The 17,536-nt window shown below is 37.8% G+C and overlaps 1 protein-coding gene across 2 annotated transcripts in view; it reads left to right on the forward strand.

The window, feature by feature from the left end:
- Nucleotides 1-1,554: 1,554 nt before the first annotated feature.
- The window catches only part of GPR174 (G protein-coupled receptor 174), a 39,365-nt gene continuing 23,383 nt past the window's right edge, over nucleotides 1,555-17,536 (forward strand). Inside the window, exons 1-2 of one of the 2 annotated variants that reach the window (XM_070291881.1) lie at nucleotides 1,555-2,091; nucleotides 17,208-17,300. The gene's annotated coding sequence lies outside the window, so the exon portion shown is untranslated. The remainder of the gene's footprint in view (nucleotides 2,092-17,207; nucleotides 17,301-17,536) is intronic. The other variant, XM_070291882.1, reaches the window with a different exon arrangement.

Consider the following 17,536-nt stretch of genomic DNA (forward strand, 5'->3'; position numbering starts at 1 on the left):
TACCACTTCACACCAGTCAGAATGGCTGCAATCCAAAAATCTGCAAGCAATAAATGCTGGAGAGGGTGTGGAGAAAAAGGAACCCTCCTACACTGTTGGTGGGAATGCAAACTAGTACAGCCACTTTGGAGAACAGTGTGGAGATTCCTTAAAAAATTGCAAATAGAACTACCTTATGACCCAGCAATCCCACTGCTGGGCATACACACCAAGGAAACCAGAATTGAAAGAGACACATGTACCCCAATGTTCATCGCAGCGCTGTTTATAATAGCCAGGACATGGAAACAACCTAGATGTCCATCAGCAGATGAATGGATAAGAAAGTGGTGGTACATATACACAATGGAGTATTACTCAGCCGTTAAAAAGAATTCATTTGAATCAGTCCTGATGAGATGGATGAAACTGGAGCCGATTATACAGAGTGAAGTAAACCAGAAAGAAAAACACCAATACAGTATACTAACACATATATATGGAATTTAGAAAGATGGCAATGACTACCCTGTATGCAAGACAGCAAAAAAGACACAGATGTGTATAGCGGACTTTTGGACTCAGAGGGAGAGGGAGAGGATGGGATGATTTGGGAGAATGGCATTGTAACGTGTATACTATCATTTAAGAATCAAATCGCCAGTCTATGTCCAATGCAGGGTACAGCATGCTTGGGGCTGGTGCATGGGGATGACCCAGAGAGATGTTATGGGGAGGGAGGTGGGAGGGGGGTTCATGTTTGGGAATGCATGTACACCATGGTGGATTCATATCAATGTATGGCGAAACCAATACCATATTGTACAGTAAAATAAAGTAAAAATAAAAATTAAAAAGAAATAAAAAAATAAAGCAAAAAGAAAAAAAGAAAATAATAACATTATAGTGTTAATACAGTTTAAAAAAATTTAAAAAAGTAAATAAAGAAAGCTGAGTGCCAAAGAATTGATGCTTTCAAACTCTGGTGTTGGAGAAGATTCTCGGGGTCTTTTGGGCTGCAAGGAGATCCAACCAGTAGATCCTAGAGGAGAGCAGTCCTGGGTGGTCATTGGAAGGACTGATTTTGAAGCTGAAACTCCAATACTTTGGCCAGCTGATGCAGAGAGCTGACTCATTTGAAAAGACCCTGATGCTGGGAAAGATTGAAGCCAGGAGGAGAAGGGGATGACAGAGGATGAGATGGTTGGATGGCATCACCGACACAATGGCCATTGGTTTGGGTGGACTCCGGGTGTTGGTGATGGACAGGGAGGCCTGGCGTGCTGCAGTTCATGGGGTCACAAAGAGTGGGACACGAGTGAGTGACTGAACCGAACTGAACTGAAGGGACATCCTTAGACAGGGTGTGTCCACTTTGGTACTTGAACACAGTAACTGAGGGTCTGTGAGAAAAGATAACAGTAAAGATTACAGTCATCCACTATCTATGCATGGGGCCAAAGGAAACCTAGTTTCAGAAAGAGGCTGCATTTACAAATAGGCTGTTTATTACCACAATCTCAAAGCTGAGTGAAACCACAAGATTGAAAGACAATGCACTGTGGTCCTATAAATAGAAATGAGAATTTCTCTGTTAAGTGTAAAGCTTTGCAGACTGTATGTGTAGCCCATAGTGTTAGCCCTGCATCATTAATCAGAGAGAGAGAGAGAGAGTGAGAGAGAGAGAGAGAGAGAGAGAGAGAGAGAGAGAGACAGAGACAGAGAGTACATGCACAAGTGTTAGTTCAAGCTGCCCGTGGAAAACGGAAATGTTCAATGTTCAGAGTGGGTTGCATATTTCACTCTGACATCTCACTATCATGTTTTTCAATATGATAGTGGTTAGGCAATGCAGATAATTTTTTTTTTCTTTTTTCTCTTGCTTTCTTCATTTTTCTTTTGGCTTTCATTTAGTTTTCTATTTACTCTTTCCTTCCATCATTTTCCCCTCCTTTCTTTCTCTTGTGTCTTTCTTTCTTTCTTTTTTTTTTGGTAGGGATTGTAGTTTTTCTCAGAACAAAGAGCTTAAATTGATCAGTAGCATCGATGTTGGAGTGGCTTATACATGAATTATTTGGATATCTCTGGAGAAAACAGAAAGAAGTTGAAATGGTAAGCTCCAGTTTTTAAATTCATATTAGCTGTTATCTATGCCTTTCACCTTTGATGTCTTCGATTGATCACACCATATTCTGGGCAAACTGTTAGATCTAAAGGTGGCCTGGATGTAGTAAACCTGGACCATCCTTGTATGTCATTTCCTTGGTATTTGCACAAACAAAAATAATTGTACAGTTGGCTACCTGAGGTGGGAGGAAGGAAGAATCTTTGAACTTGGAGAAATATAAATTTGACATAGATAGGTTTTTAATAATGTGTTTCCATCAGTTGATACTGAATAAAAATAGCCTTATGAACATTCATGATTTAATCAACTGTATTAAGTAGAGTTGCTTATATGAATGTTCAGGATTGGTTTTATCTACTCTTTGCTGTAACTCTTTGGGGATTATATTTTTGCCTGCCAAAATATTAAATTTGTGACATTTTCAAAATAAGCTATAATTAAGAAAACAAGAGGACCCTTATCAACATGAATGTGTGTTCCCATTAGGTTATATAAGTTACGTATTTCACTCTAAATTATAATTTAATTTATAATAAATGTTAGCTATAGAGAATTATCTTTCAAACAAAACATTTCTGTAAGAAAACACATGTTTCTAATGAGAGAGGAAATAGAGATAACAGACACAGTTGCTCATACATAAGCTGTATCTATCAGAATAAATAATTGGTATATTTATAAAGTCAACAATGGATAAAATAATTTTGGATTAAATTTGCGTTTTATACATCTATAATTGACAACTTATTTTGACAAAATGTAAGTTAAATTGTTTTCTGGTTTGCATGCTGTTTTTCTTTTGTGCTCAAAGAGAAAATCTTAATGAAGATACCTTCAAAATTTCAAACTCCCTGGGTTGGGAAGATCCCCTGGAGAAGGGAATAGCAACCTAAACCAGTATTCTTGCCTGTAAAATCCCATGGATGGAGAAGCCTAGCAGGCCCCAATCAATGGAGTCACAAAGAGTTGGACACGACTGAGCAACTAACACACTCACAACCAAATTTTAAGTGATGAGTCTATCAATAGCAAGTAACCACTAGAAACTGCATCCTAATATTGAAAGATAGGAAATGATAGATTTTTATGGTGCAACAAGACCCAAGATTAAATTCCAAATGGTTTTCCTTCTCCCTTCTCTGCTGTTGACAGTTGTGTGCAAGGACTTCATATTATAATGTTATAATATTTCCAAGGAAGAAAAAGTTATAATTTTATTCAACTAGCAAAGCTACATTTGTTTGTTAGAAAGCTTTGTGTCATTCAGCAAGGAGTATATATTTCTGAATGTTTTAGTTGCTGTAAATCTCAGATATGGTGGCAAAAGCACCAGTCTTATAGATGGGATTTAAGTTTTTTTAGCCCAGGGAAAGATTCCATACTAGTGAATATTTGGAATACATAAATGCCATCCTGCAAGAAATCTGTGCCAGAGGGAGATATTTTTTTAATTACAAAAATTTTCTTTGCACATGTGAACACATGTACTACTCTGCCTTGCTAATGTTTACAGTAACATTTCTGTGAGACAGGAACCATCTAGTGTACCTATTCTGTCGAGGCCAGCAAATATAGTACAGAACGTTGTAAAGGTGAATAAACACGTGAGGGTCACTGACTCTTCCATAAAGTTCACTGAGTTTCCACCTAGGGATTCTTAGGAATTAATGAACTCAATTATCCCCCTTAACACTGGATTCAGTTCAGTTCAGTTCAGTTCAGTCACTCAGTTGTGTCTGACTCTTGGCGACCCCATGGACTGTAGCATGCCAGGCTTCCCGGTCCATCACCAACTTCTGGAGCTTGCTCAAATGCATGTCCATCGAGTTGGTGATGCCATCTAACCATCTCATCCTTTTGTCGTCCCCTTTTCCTCCTGCCTTCAATTTTTTCAAGCCTCAGGGTCTTTTTAATGAGTCAGTTCCTTGTATCAGGTGGCCAAAGTATTGGAACTTCAGCTTCAGCATCAGTCCTTCCAACGAATATTCAGGACTGATTTCCTTTAGGATTAACTGGTTTGATCTCCTTGCACTAGATAGCTGAAATTAAAAGGAGAAACAAGCATGCTTTTTGTCTTTCTCTGATAGACACTTTTGGCACCAATCAGATACCTAAAACTGAGAAGAGAATTTAAATTATTCTTCTGATCCTTTACTTAATCCTGGAAGAGCAACCATAGACAGTCTTATTTCCCTTGCTCATTAAAGTGACATCCCCAAAGGCTTCCTCTTATGCCATAGGTCCCAAGAATCAGTCACCAGAACCCTAGTCAGAGAAAGTGAAATTATTAGAGGCATACTTGAATCTTGTCATTCACAGGATTAGTGCCGACATGAAGACTGCTTTATACTTTGAGAAGCGACATAGATTGTCAGTTTGCATTTTAAAACTGGGAAAACTGAGGCCCAAATAGTTGAGGTGAAAGGGTTAAGTACCACTGTGAGTTTGTAACAGAGAAAATGCTGGATTCTAGGTCTTGTGACACTTTGTCCAGTGCTTATTTCACTTTACTGTCTATCAAGGTTTGAAGATTAACAGACACATGCATTTTTCATTGGGAAATATTAAAAAAGATGTCATTTTGAAATCACTCACAAACTCTCAATACTGGGGTCACAATTTAGGCTTCTCCCAAGGGCCTGATAACATAGCAAACCTTAATTTGTTGGGGTTTAGCACTGTTTCCTACTGTGCTGAGGGAAGAAAGAAATCTCAAAATGCAAATTGATATACCCTAAGTGCCATGATATAACACTACCACAGACCTGGCTATGAACTGAATGCTTTTATGTTATATTGAGTTCAGTTCAGTTCAGTTGCTCAGTCGTGTCCGACTCTTTGCAACTCCATGAACCACAGTACACCAGGCCTCCCTGTCCATCACCAACTCCATGAACCACAGTACACCAGGCCTCCCTGTCCATCACCAACTCCTGGAGTCCACTCAAATCCAAGTCCATTGAGTTGGTGGTGCCATCCAACCATCTCATCCTTTGTTGTCCCCTTCTCCTCCTGCCCTCAATCTTTCCCAGTATCAGGGTCTTTTCAAATGAGTCAGCTCTTCACATCATGTGGCCAAAGTATTGGAGTTTCAGCTTCAACATCAGTCCTTCCAATGAACACCCAGGACTGATCTCCTCTAGGATGGACTGGTTGGATCTCCTTGCAGTCCAAGGGACTTTCAAGAGTCTTCTCCAACACCATAGTTCAAAAGCATCACTTCTTCAGTGCTCAGCTTTCTTTACAATCCAACTCTCACATCCATACATGACCACTGGAAAAAACATAGCCTTGACTGGACGGACCTTTGTTGGAAAAGTAATGTTTTTAATATGCTGTCTAGGTTGGTCATAATTTTCCTTCCAAGGAGTAAGAACCTTTTAATTTCATGGCTGCAATCACCATCTGCAGTGATTATAGAGCCCAGAAAAATAGTCAGCCACTGTTTCCACTGTTTCCCCATCTATTTGCCATGAAGTGATGGGACCAGATGCCATGATCTTAGTTTTCTGAATGTTGAGCTTTAAGCCAACTTTTTCACTCTCTTCTTTCACTTTCATCAAGCGGCTCTTTAGTTCTTCTTCATTTTCTGCCATAAGGGTGGTGGGCATAAATTTGGCCAAGCTAAAGTCATTAGAGAGTACTAAGAAAGCCCCAAGGTCTAGGAGATTCCTTATTTGAGAAGAAAATCAAGATTACAGTGTATCTGCCTGGCAAAAACAGGTATATGGGGCTTAGGATAAAATGTGAGGAAGCTAAATATTATAAGAATTGTTGGTATGTGAATCCCAAAGAGGATGCAATTGTTAATGGCTTAGCTATAACTAATGTTTATTATATAAGAGGGTGATAATCTGAGATTTGAAAATTAAAGAGGGCTCTCTTGGTATAGTCATTGAAAGATGATTAGGAGTAGAAAGCATACTTCATTGACATCACTTTCATTTACATCAACAGCTGCATTAGCTAGATGCAGATAAACTTCTTGAGAAATAATCAGATGTGCATAATCTTAACCAAAATCATCTGTATAGATTCTGGAGATTTGGGTATGCACCTTGGTGGCTCAGATAGTAAAGAATCTGCCTGCAGTGCAGGAGCTGCTGCTGCTAAGTCAATTCAGTCGTGTCCAACTCTGTGCTACCCCATAGCTGGCAGCCCACCAGGCTCCCCCGTCCCTGGGATTCTCCAGGCAAGAACACTGGAGTGGGTTGTCATTTCCGTCTCCAATGCATGAAAGTGAAAAGTGAAAGTGAAGTCTCTCAGTCATATCGGACTCTTAGCAACCCCATGGACTGCAGCCTACCAGGCTTCTCAGTCCGTGGGACTTTCCAGGCAAGAGTACTGGAGTGGGGTGCCATTGACCCAGATTCAATCCCTGGGTCAGGAAGATCCCTTGACAGTAGGCATGACAACCCACTCCAGTATTCTTGCCTGAAGAATTCCATGGACAGAGGAGCCTGGCAGGCTACAGTCCATGAGGTAGCAAAGAGTTGGACAGGACTGATCAACCAACACTTTCACTTTCAAGAACTTCACTAACTGATTACCTAGTAAGGAAACCAAAGTTTAAATCATTGGTCATGATCAGTATATGGGTCACCTAGAAGGATGACTTATGTCCAGAGAATAAACTAAGGCTGCCCATTCAGGCTCAGTTGTACCTCAGACAGCATGATTACTGTTTTATTAGGTACCTAAAATATATGTAAATGTCTGCCACCAAGTCAAAAGTCCCTAAATCCTTTTCTTAATAATTGACAATATATTTGTTTCTTCCAAGAGCTTTTACTCAATACAATAAATACTGTTTATAGGTGACGATGACAAGGTTTTGTCCATATTATTAGCAGCAGAAGAAATGTTTTAATATTGTTATATTTATAATTACTTAGCAAAAATTCCTTTCAGCTTTACTAACAGATCAGATTCATGTATTTCTCATAAGCTACCAAGATGGTACCAGATATTGGAGTATTAAATCTTTTTTAAATGACACAAAGTGACCTATGTATCAGATCTTTAAAAATCTGTTATCCTGAGTGGCTACTCTACTTTGAAGTGTCTGCCCAATGTTATGCTGGAAAACGAATGACATTCACAATACGGACTGATTTATTATTTATCCAATTTGTTTCATTTTTTTAAATTCAATTTCAAAACTTCAAAAGGACATGCTTTCTTGATATTTGTAATTAAGGTCACCTCAGTGGATATAATGAAGCCATATTGGTTACAAAGATAAGTAAGACAGTGGCTCCAAACTACAGAAAAAAATTGTGTCCTGAATTTACTATAATAATTTGAAAATCTCTTTCTCTCTTTTCTTCTTGGAAAATGAAGTTGTTGAAACTAATGAACATTCTTGGCAACTTGATAATAATATATTGTGATATTAGCGGATCAAGGATATGTACTAGACATTCTTGTAAAGAATCTGAAACAAAAGACTGGTGTTATCTTTAAACACAGTGATATGACAAAGTTAGATAACTTTTATTAAAAAATTCTATCAGAGGTACTCTAAGATATAAAGTTATGCTTATACATGCCTCTCACAGTGGAAAGTTAAGTAATTATCCAAATAATTTAGTTAATGTTGATAAAGGAAGAGCATAACTTGGGTCCGGTAAGCAAACTTTTCTTTAGTAGACACAATGTTGTTCTCGTATTGTTTTTGTCCAATATACTTGGTTAGTTTAAATTTGTAAGTATAAAAATAATTTAGAAATTTTTATTTTTATTTTTTGGGTGATAGGGATGTGCAGAGGGGATTTTAATCTATATTATCCTGCTCCTTATTAATCTTTATAACCAAGAATTTTACTGATTTAATATTCTAAAGATATATTTGCCATTTTCTCCATATTTCCATAATAATAATATTTATAACATCTGTTTCTATCTCTTTTGATCCAATTTTGATTGGTATCTAATTTTTTTCTTGTTTTGTTGTTGTTGGTTAATCATTTTTTCCTTTCATCTTAATATTTTTTAACTCTAAAAGTACAAGTAGACCTCTTTTTTCTAAGAATGCCAGGCATAAAACTAGGTAGTACTAATTTTTTTTTAATATAATAAGAGAAATTTCAATCACTTGACCTAGCTTTAATCTCTCTGTGGAAGAGCCACTGATGATAGAAATACCCTGTTTGATTATCAAAATCAAGCACAGTCTATGTCAAGACATCAGGTACAGTAATGTCTTTCCCTCTGAAAGTTTATGACTTCCGAATCTTATCAGGTCTAAAAAAATGACTTGTTTTAATTTCACATCAATGGATATGATAAATTCACTCTGTTTATGCTCTACCTAGCTGAAGCACAATAGGAATATGACATACTGTGAAGCTATCAGTCTAGATAGCCAATCCAGGTTAATTAGGGAAAGTAGATTTTAGGGGCTGAGTTATACAGAGTGTGTGATCATCCTCTGGATTTTGAGCTGTTCAGCTTTTCTCTGGCCATTTGCTGGAAGATACTTTTCGCTCCAGAAAATAGTGTAAACTTCATTCAATTTTGGACCATGAAATTTGATTAAGCAAAGCACTGTAAAGACATTTTGCAATCAGCAGAGACAAGAGTGCTATTTCTCAGAATTCACAGAGGATGGCTTGGAATATATTTTACCTAGAATTACTTGTTAATAAGCATCTTGATTCAAAATTACAGTTGTAATGGTTGAACATTAATAAATGTCACCTGTATGTCTGAGTCTTTTCTAGGGAAAAAAATCACTGAGGAAATTTAAAGCTGCTTGACCTCTGGGAGTCAGTAAATTGAAAATCCCTGTGACATCATTCAATAAGGAAGAGATGTTATGGTTCATTAACCTGGGTTATAAGTTGCTCCTTGACTGGGACTTGGGAAAAACATATAGAGCCAGAATAAAAACTTATGCTAAACAAGTATCTGGAAAATATAGCATTATGGTTAATCATGCTGGCTCCTATCCAAATGCAGTGTGATCCCCAATATGCAGGATGCTTTAATATATTGGATAGAGATGCAGTCTTTTCCCCAGCCTTTTCATTTAGTTACACATTTGTGAACTTGAAGCAAATATTTTGATATGAAATAAAAATGAAAGGTGAATCATCCTAGTAGTGTCATCTCCAAAGACTTATGTTGCTGCCTGGGAAATTTTAACTCTAATCTTGTAATGAATTCATGCATTAACCCTCTTGTAATATTGGGCTAAAGAATGGACAATACTCTTATGTAATGATAATCAATTTATTCTCTTTTCCCATGAAGTTATAACATTTTCAGTATGGCAAAACCAATACAATATTGTAAAGTAATTAACCTCCAATTAAAATAAATAAATTTATATTAAAAAATAAAAGTCAAACAGAGAAAGATAAAAAAAAGATGAATTGTCTAATAGTGTGTTTTCAAAATAAGATTTTAATTTCACATTACCCTTTTTTAGATTTGAAAAATTCATTTTGGAATATATTTAATTTTTATTTGCTCAATCTCACTCTTAAGCATGTTGATATCATTATCCTCATGAAAAATTCTAAGTCTTCTCTTTCTTCTATTATTACAATTCTTGGAGACCAGTCTAGTTTTTATAAGAAAGAAAAATTAATTAGAATTTTCCAATATGATTTATGAGTTTAGATATACATTTAGTGGTTCCAAAATCCTCCTCAAAGCTCAAGCTGTGAACTCTGTGGTTTAAGGGTCAACATCAAATTCGGGCTTTCCTTGAGCTGTTTTCTCCCCAAAGAACTAATACCCTAATCAAAATCATGTATCTTCCTAGTAATGACTCCAGAAAAAGCTACTAAATAATTAATAAGCTAACCAATTTTTAAAGCCTATCTACTACAAGCCCTAACTTTGGTTTTGAATTCTTTATTATTAAAAATAAAAACGATTATTTATTGTGCACTTATGATTTGCACTAAGCATTGGGCAATAACTCTTTTTTTTTAAATTTTATGTTTTTACTTTTACAATACTGTATTGGTTTTGCCATACATTGACATGAATCCACAACAGGTGTACATGAGTTCCCAACCCTGAACCCCCCTCCCACCACTTTATTATTCCCTCCCATCTTATAGAGGGGGAAAAGCAATGTGAAAGAAATTAAATAACTTACTCAACGTTTTACAACTGTCTTGTTCAAATTTCAAACCCAATTCTGTTGGTTGTCAAAGCCTTTTCCATTATATGATAAAGTCACATCACACTATTTTGACCCTTTCCATTAGAAATCAACAGAGTTTATAACAGAAGCAATCAAGTTGTACCAAGTTCAAAAGAGGTTGTCCTTTTATTAGGTTTGGACTGAGTAAACTAGGAAATAAGAGAGTATAACACATAAAATGAGAAATAAAAAAAAGGATTTAAAAAAAGAGATCATAGAAAGTATAGATGAAGTACTTTAATTCTCTTTAACCAATCTATATGGTGTGATGACTGCTTTTTCAGTGTAGTATGGATAATAATAGGAGTCATATAAGATAAAGCTTCTGCCCTCATGGGGCTTATTTACTTGAGGGAGATAAAATAGCACATACTAAACCTGAATATACAAAAGAGATTTAGAAAATACATTGCATCATGACATGTTTTGCATTAAACAGAGAATCACTATCCACATTTACATTTAAGCTGATGTGACACAAAAAATATTTTAGCCTGGTTAGGCCATTCCTGTGTGTCTGAGTCTTTCCTAGGAAGGAAAAAAAAAAAAAAAAAACCTGGAGAAGGCAATGGCAACCCACTCCAGTACTCTTGCCTGGCAAAATCCATGGACGGAAGAGCCTGGTAGGCTGGATTCCATGGGGTCCCTAGGAGTCAGACACGACTGAGCAACTTCACTTTCACTTTTCACTTTCATGCATTGGAGAAGGAAATGGCAACCCACTCCAGTGTTCTTGCCTGGAGAATCCCAGGGACAGATGGGTCTGGCAGGCTACATCCATAGGGTTGCAAAGAGTCAGACATGACTGGAGCAACTGTGCATGCATGCACCAACGATCAGAAGAGAAAGTAGAGCTATATTTATATTAGTGAATCATTTTTTTCCCTTAAGACCAAGGCTTTGGTGTTACAGGATGTATGTCCCAGATTCAGAGCACAATCTATGGCTATATTACAGAAAGAATTAGTTGTAATCTAATATATATATGTTTAGAAGCTCAGTGGTATAATATCTGACCCACCTGGTCACAGAACTCTGTGTAAAAAGTTTAAAACAAACAAACAAACAAAATCAGAGGAACAAAGTTTTAAGATAGTTCATCTCCTGATAATGTTGGTTATCCCCTCATGTCTTCCTTATCTCTGCAATGCCCCCTCATCCCCCACCCATGTCTATGTTTTTTTATCCAAGAAGAAACAAAAGAAAGAACTTGAGACATCTACCCCTGATTTATAACTCTAAATCATACTTTCTGCCGGCACCATTTACAGACATAAGCTTCAAGATGTGCTCCTTTGGGACTGGTTTGGGATATAACCTGAACAAGGCAGCAAGATTTCCTGTTTTCAGTTTCTCTGTCTGTAAAAGTAGTGTGATTAAGGGTATCTCTTTCTATAGCATATGAATCATCATGCTAATGCTTAATAGATACTTTGCATTCCTTTTGTCAGAGTTCCTCTACACAATTTGTAAGAATGCCATGTGTGCTTGGATTGAAATCACACTGAGAAAATTAGGTTGCACCTGTCTTTCATATGACAGATTTCCTTCAGCACATGAGAGCCATTTGGTCAAGTTTGCAGTTTGAAATGCTTATAAGAAGGATAATAGCTATACACATTAGAGCAGAATAAATGAGAAAGAGAAGTGTAGTAAGTCCCCTGTATACCAACGAGTTATTTTCTGAGAGCACGTTTGTAAGTCCAATTTGTTCATACATTCAACAAAGTTAACCTAGGTATCCAACTAACAGAATCAGCTAGCTATATAGTACTTTACTGTAATAGGTTTATAATACTTTTCCCACAAATAATACATAAAAAACAAACACGAAAGATAGAGAAGACATTTTCAATCTTACAATACAGTACCTTGGAAAGAACAGTAGGACAGTACAGTAACTGTCATACAGGGGCTGCCATCAAGAAAACAGTTAAGAAGAGTTACTGACTGGAGGAGGGAGAGAATGTGGAATATGACAGAGCTGAAAGATCTTCAGCAATAGAAGATGGAGGGTAAACCACAATTTCACTCATGCCTGATGTTGTTGGAACACATGTTTGCATCTTTGAAAGTTCACAACTTGAAGATTCATATGTAGGAAACTTACTGTATGAGTTTTATGGATTGGTGAAATCACTGCTTTTAGAAATGCCTTGGGCTTCCCTTGTAGCTCAGTCGGTAAAGAATCTGCCTGCAGTGCAGGAGATCCAGGTTTGATCCCTGGGTTGGGAAGATCCCCTGGAGAAGGAAATGGCAACCCAATCCAGTATCCTTACCTGGAAAATCTCATGGATAGAGGAGCCTGGAGGGCTGCAGTCCATGGTGTCGCAAAGTTAGGCACAACTGAGTGACTAACACTTACTTACTTACTTGTGTTATCAGAAATAGAGACACGGATGTAGAAGAATACCTTATGGAATGGCCTAACCATGCTAAAAACTATTGTGGGTTTGTACCCTAAATATACGGCAGATTTTACATAGTTTGACATTTGAATTGCTCAATTTAGTATTTGATTTTATTAATTTCTCTTGTTTTGTTTATCATGTCACTGCTACCAATTTACAAGGTTTTGAGAAGAGAGACTGTGTTTCCTTTCTTTTTATCTCCAGTGACATCTTGCATGGTGACTTGATTTAATTTATGGTATTGCTCATCTCATCACTTAATTCCTTTTTCTTAGACTGATAATTTAACAAATTATAGCATCAAGAAAGGCACTAAAGAGGAAAAAAAGAACAATTGTCTCATTTTGCTTAATTTCTTCCACTCTTGTATGTCAGCAGAAATGGATATCTGAATGTCTGTGTTTCTGTATTTGTGAGGGGTGGGATAGGGAGGGAGATGAGAGAGAGGAAAGAATAGATGTTGAGTTTTTGCACATAGTAAAGATCGCTGGTTTCCATGTCATTGCAGAAACAAAAATGAGAGATATTTATTTCTGTTGATCTTTACACACACCATTAGTAAGTTGGCAATCTTAATAATATACACAAAGTTTTCATTCAAATGATTGGACTGTATGAAGGGAAGAGAAATATGTGTGGATACACACATATTAGAGAATACACAGTTGGGAGAAAATGTGATGTGGATAAAACACACACACACAAGGATTTTGAATTAAAACTTAAGCTCTAGTCTTGGCTTAGTTATTAACTTCCTATGTAACTCAGGAAGAATCCCCTACTTTCCCTAGCCCTCAGTTAACTTGTTTGTAATAGCTAAATCATCAATAGGGATTATTAGGTTATTAATAGATATTTAATAAAGGTTGGTAGTCTAATCTTTATTTTAAATGTTCAGCCTGCCAGCAATTTAAAAATTATAATAAGGCTCACTGAATCTTTAGGTCATCGTTGGGTGTATTGATGTAAACAGCGTGTCGTCCCAAGTGCTCAATAAGTATTTGCTGTCTGAAATTGTTGAATTACTCCATGTATAGGCTACTGAACAGGTGTTAGTGTAGGAAATACGGGCTTTAACCTGATTAACAGGCTTCCCTGTTGTCTCAGTGGTTAAGAATCTGCCTGCCAGTGTAGAAGAGGAGCCTGGTGGGCTACTGTCCATGGGTGCACGAAGAGTTGGACACGACTTAGCTACTAAACAAAAAACAGTCTAATTAAAATCTCTCCCTTACTCTCCACCTATGGTACCACGCTCTTTTTGCTTGCTGCTGCTGCTGCTAAGTCACTTCAGTCGTGTCCGACTCTGTGCGACCCCACAGACGGCAGCCCACCAGGCTCTTCCGTCTCTGGGATTCTCCAGGCAAGAACACTGGAGTGGGCTGCCATTTCCTTCTCCAGTGCATGAAAGTGAAAAGCGAAAGTGAAGTCGCTCAGTCGTATCCGACTCTTAGCGACCCCATGGACTGCAGCCTACCAGGCTCCTCCATCCATGGGTTTTTCCAGGCAAGAGTGCTGGAGTAGGGTGCCATACCCTTCTCCTCTTTTTGCTTAGGTCTGCCATAATTTCCATGAATTATTTAATAATAAACTGCTAGGAAATTGTCTGCATGCTTTTTGTGAAGGTCTTGGATAATGTCTTCTACTTCTCTGTCATTAATGCACTAGCTTAAATCTTACTTTCTCAGCTTACAAGCAGAGATAGTGACCCTATTTGTGACCCCATAGACTGTAGCCCACCAGTCTCCTCTGCCAGTGGGGTTTCTCAGGCAAGAATACTGGAGTGGGTTGTCATTTCCTTCTCCAGGGGATCTTCCCAACCCAGGAATTGAACCCTCATATCTTGCATCGACAGGTGCATTTTTATTACTGAGCCACCAGGGAAGCCCCTTGATGGGAATAAGTTTTTTCAAATCAGGAAAGTCTGCCTAAGATTGTATATCTTGGATTGGATGTGGAATCCAGGCAGGTAGGCTTGTGATATGAAGCCTCTTGATCAGAACTGAGGTGATGAAGTACTGGAAAGAAAGAACACAAATGTTCTTCATATTTTTCCAATTTTTATTTAGAATTGAGCCTATCTGCCAAATCCAATTTTCTACTAGACTTATCAGAATCTTAGGGATAATTCAGTCTCTCATTTTACACACACACACAAAGATGAGTCCCAGAGATGGAAGGAACTTTCCTAAGAATATACCATCAACTACTGATACAGCCAAAACTAGAAGTCAGGAATCCAGTGCCTGGCCAGAGTTCATTCTCTTACATCCTGCTTTCTTTCAGCTCAAGTAACCTGTTCTTGGAGTTGAAAAAGCCATCAAGTAAAGCAGAATACTTCTGTAGTATATGGCTCTTTTAGAAGTAATTGATGAAGTGACTCCAAAGTAAAAATCCATTTGTTGATATCATGCCTGACTCCTGTCCATGAAATACAATGTTAAATGAATTTTAAAAAAAATAGTTCTTGAGAATATTTACCATCTTAGAATCTTCTTCTAGCCAGCCGGATTTGCTTGGTAGAGTTTATGATTAATCTGTGACTCTGCTCAGTCACTGAATTCTGTCCCTATAGTTTGTCCTCAGATATCTGCCCCACTTTGGTGGTATAGTTGAACTTGGATAGCTTTTGTTTTACCTTCTAACAAAGTACCAGTAGAGATCATAACTTTGTAACTTCCTATCTGGGCTTTGGTTCATAGCCACCTGACAGACTTCTGTGGATTCTGGGACATCTGAGAATGCATTCAGCTTACTCATTGTCTTCTCATGTCTATTTCTTTCACATTGTTACCTTCTTTTAAACACAAAGCAGTTTAGAAAGAACTTTAGTCTACTTTATCTACACTATTAATTTTCTTCATCAGGCCATTTTAAGGCCTATATTGAGGAGTTTCTGTGTGCCTAGCATCCTAATTACTATGTCTTAAAGGCAAGAAGAAAAGGACAAACAACATGCATTGGCTACCTATTGTGTGTAAAGCATACTCTTACTGACTTTTATTTGGTATACCTCATGTAATCTTAATAATATACTCCAGGAACAGGCATTATTTATTATACTCATTTTATAGAAGGGAGAAAGAGGGCAAGAGAGAAAGAGAAGGAGAAAGAGAGAGAGAGAGAGAGAGAGAGAGAGATTCCCCAACTGATCCTGGTGTTTGAACTCTAATATCTAGTCTCTTTGAAAGGATCCCCTTCCTGAAGGAACTGGCAATCTGATGAGAAAAAACTAGCTTGAATCAAACTTGTTTAGGTGGCAGCTGCTATGTTTATTGCCTAGCTCTTGTCTTTCCTGCTCTCTCTTTCCTATTGTAGAAATCTCTGCTAAAACTTCTGCATTCTGGCTTCTCAGGTGATTCTACTATATCACACCATGTAAGGCTATCTGCCTCTGCATTCATTTACTTTCCTTCTTCTACCAGGTAAAAAATTATATATCTTTGCATTTCATCCAATTCACCTTTTATGGTGAAAACTAGCTTATCTGATTTATTATAGTTAATAGGTTAATGTGAAAATCCTCCTTGTAGCATCTTTAATAGGAGGTCGTTGGAGACAAAGTGCCCTAAATGATTGAATCTATAATGCTGTATTTAAGGCAAAGTGTCAAGTCTGGGCAAGAGATCACTGGGTAAAGTGGAGCAAAGAGGAGCAGATGTGGAGTGTGGTTTTTTGATGTCTCTAAATCACCCCACGTAGGAAGTCATCTATAATCATTGTAAGGATACCCGTAAGGTAGTTTTACACACAAGTTAGTCTCTCTTCTTAGCACCAGCTGGAATAACAGCCAGTGGCCAGTTTGGTTTCCTTATATATGTATTCACTAATTAAACAGTTGTGGTCATGAGAACTCAGAAAAAATCACTAACTGAGAAAAAGTTAGTTTCTACATTCCAAGTGTGTTGTGAGTTTGACTACAAGTTGTTGAGATTTTCCTAGGGAGCTCATCAAAATGAAGAGCTCCTTGACCAAGGAAGGACTGTGAACCTAGCACTGACATCCTTATCCACTTATACCCTTTCAAAAAGCTACTAAGTCCAAAAGAGATGTCAGATGGTAGAAAATGGATTCCTGCTCACTCTACTTTGCTATCACTAAGGGCTAAGGTAACTCTTTTCATGCTCTCACTTGCCCACAGCAATCTATTTCTGGGTTCTAAGCATCCTGCTGCTGCTGCTGCTAAGTCGCTTCAGTTGTGTCCGACTCTGTGCAACCGCATAGACGGCAGCCCACCAGGCTCCCCCGTCCCTGGGATTCTCCAGGCAAGAACACTGGAGTGGGTAGCCATTTCCTTCTCCAATGCGTGAAAAGTGAAAGTGAAGTCGCTCAGTTGTGTCCGACTCTTCGCAACCCCATGGACTGAAGCCCACCAGGCTCCTCCGTCCATGGGATTTTCCAGGCAAGAGTACTGGAGTGGGGTGCCATTGCCTTCTCCATCTAAGCGTCCACTTTCTGATATTTACCAGCCTTCTGTGGGAATGCTGTTCCCACTGTTCTTGATCATGGTTCTTCTATGTTCTTTCAGGCATGAATGAATTAAAGCAGCTGGATTCCCCATGGCTTCCTCAAGAGACCCTGTTGCTCTGATTAAATAATTTTAATGGCACTGGAGAAAACAGTAGGTATTCAAACATTACCTTGACTTCTCTTGTTTCATCATCCTTAAAAGAGTGTGCTTTCACTCTGTGGGCCCTGGAAACGCACTAAGAGCCTGTCCCACATTTTCTGGTACACTTGACAGATTACCAGGTGATGACCAGGTAAATTACATTTATCTTAGACAATAAATGTAATTTTATAGAACATGAAAGGCCACAGTTTATAGAGTATTTTGTAGGATATTATTTTTATTAA

This window comes from Ovis canadensis, chromosome X, assembly GCF_042477335.2.
Source record: "Ovis canadensis isolate MfBH-ARS-UI-01 breed Bighorn chromosome X, ARS-UI_OviCan_v2, whole genome shotgun sequence".
Classification (NCBI taxonomy): domain Eukaryota; kingdom Metazoa; phylum Chordata; class Mammalia; order Artiodactyla; family Bovidae; genus Ovis; species Ovis canadensis.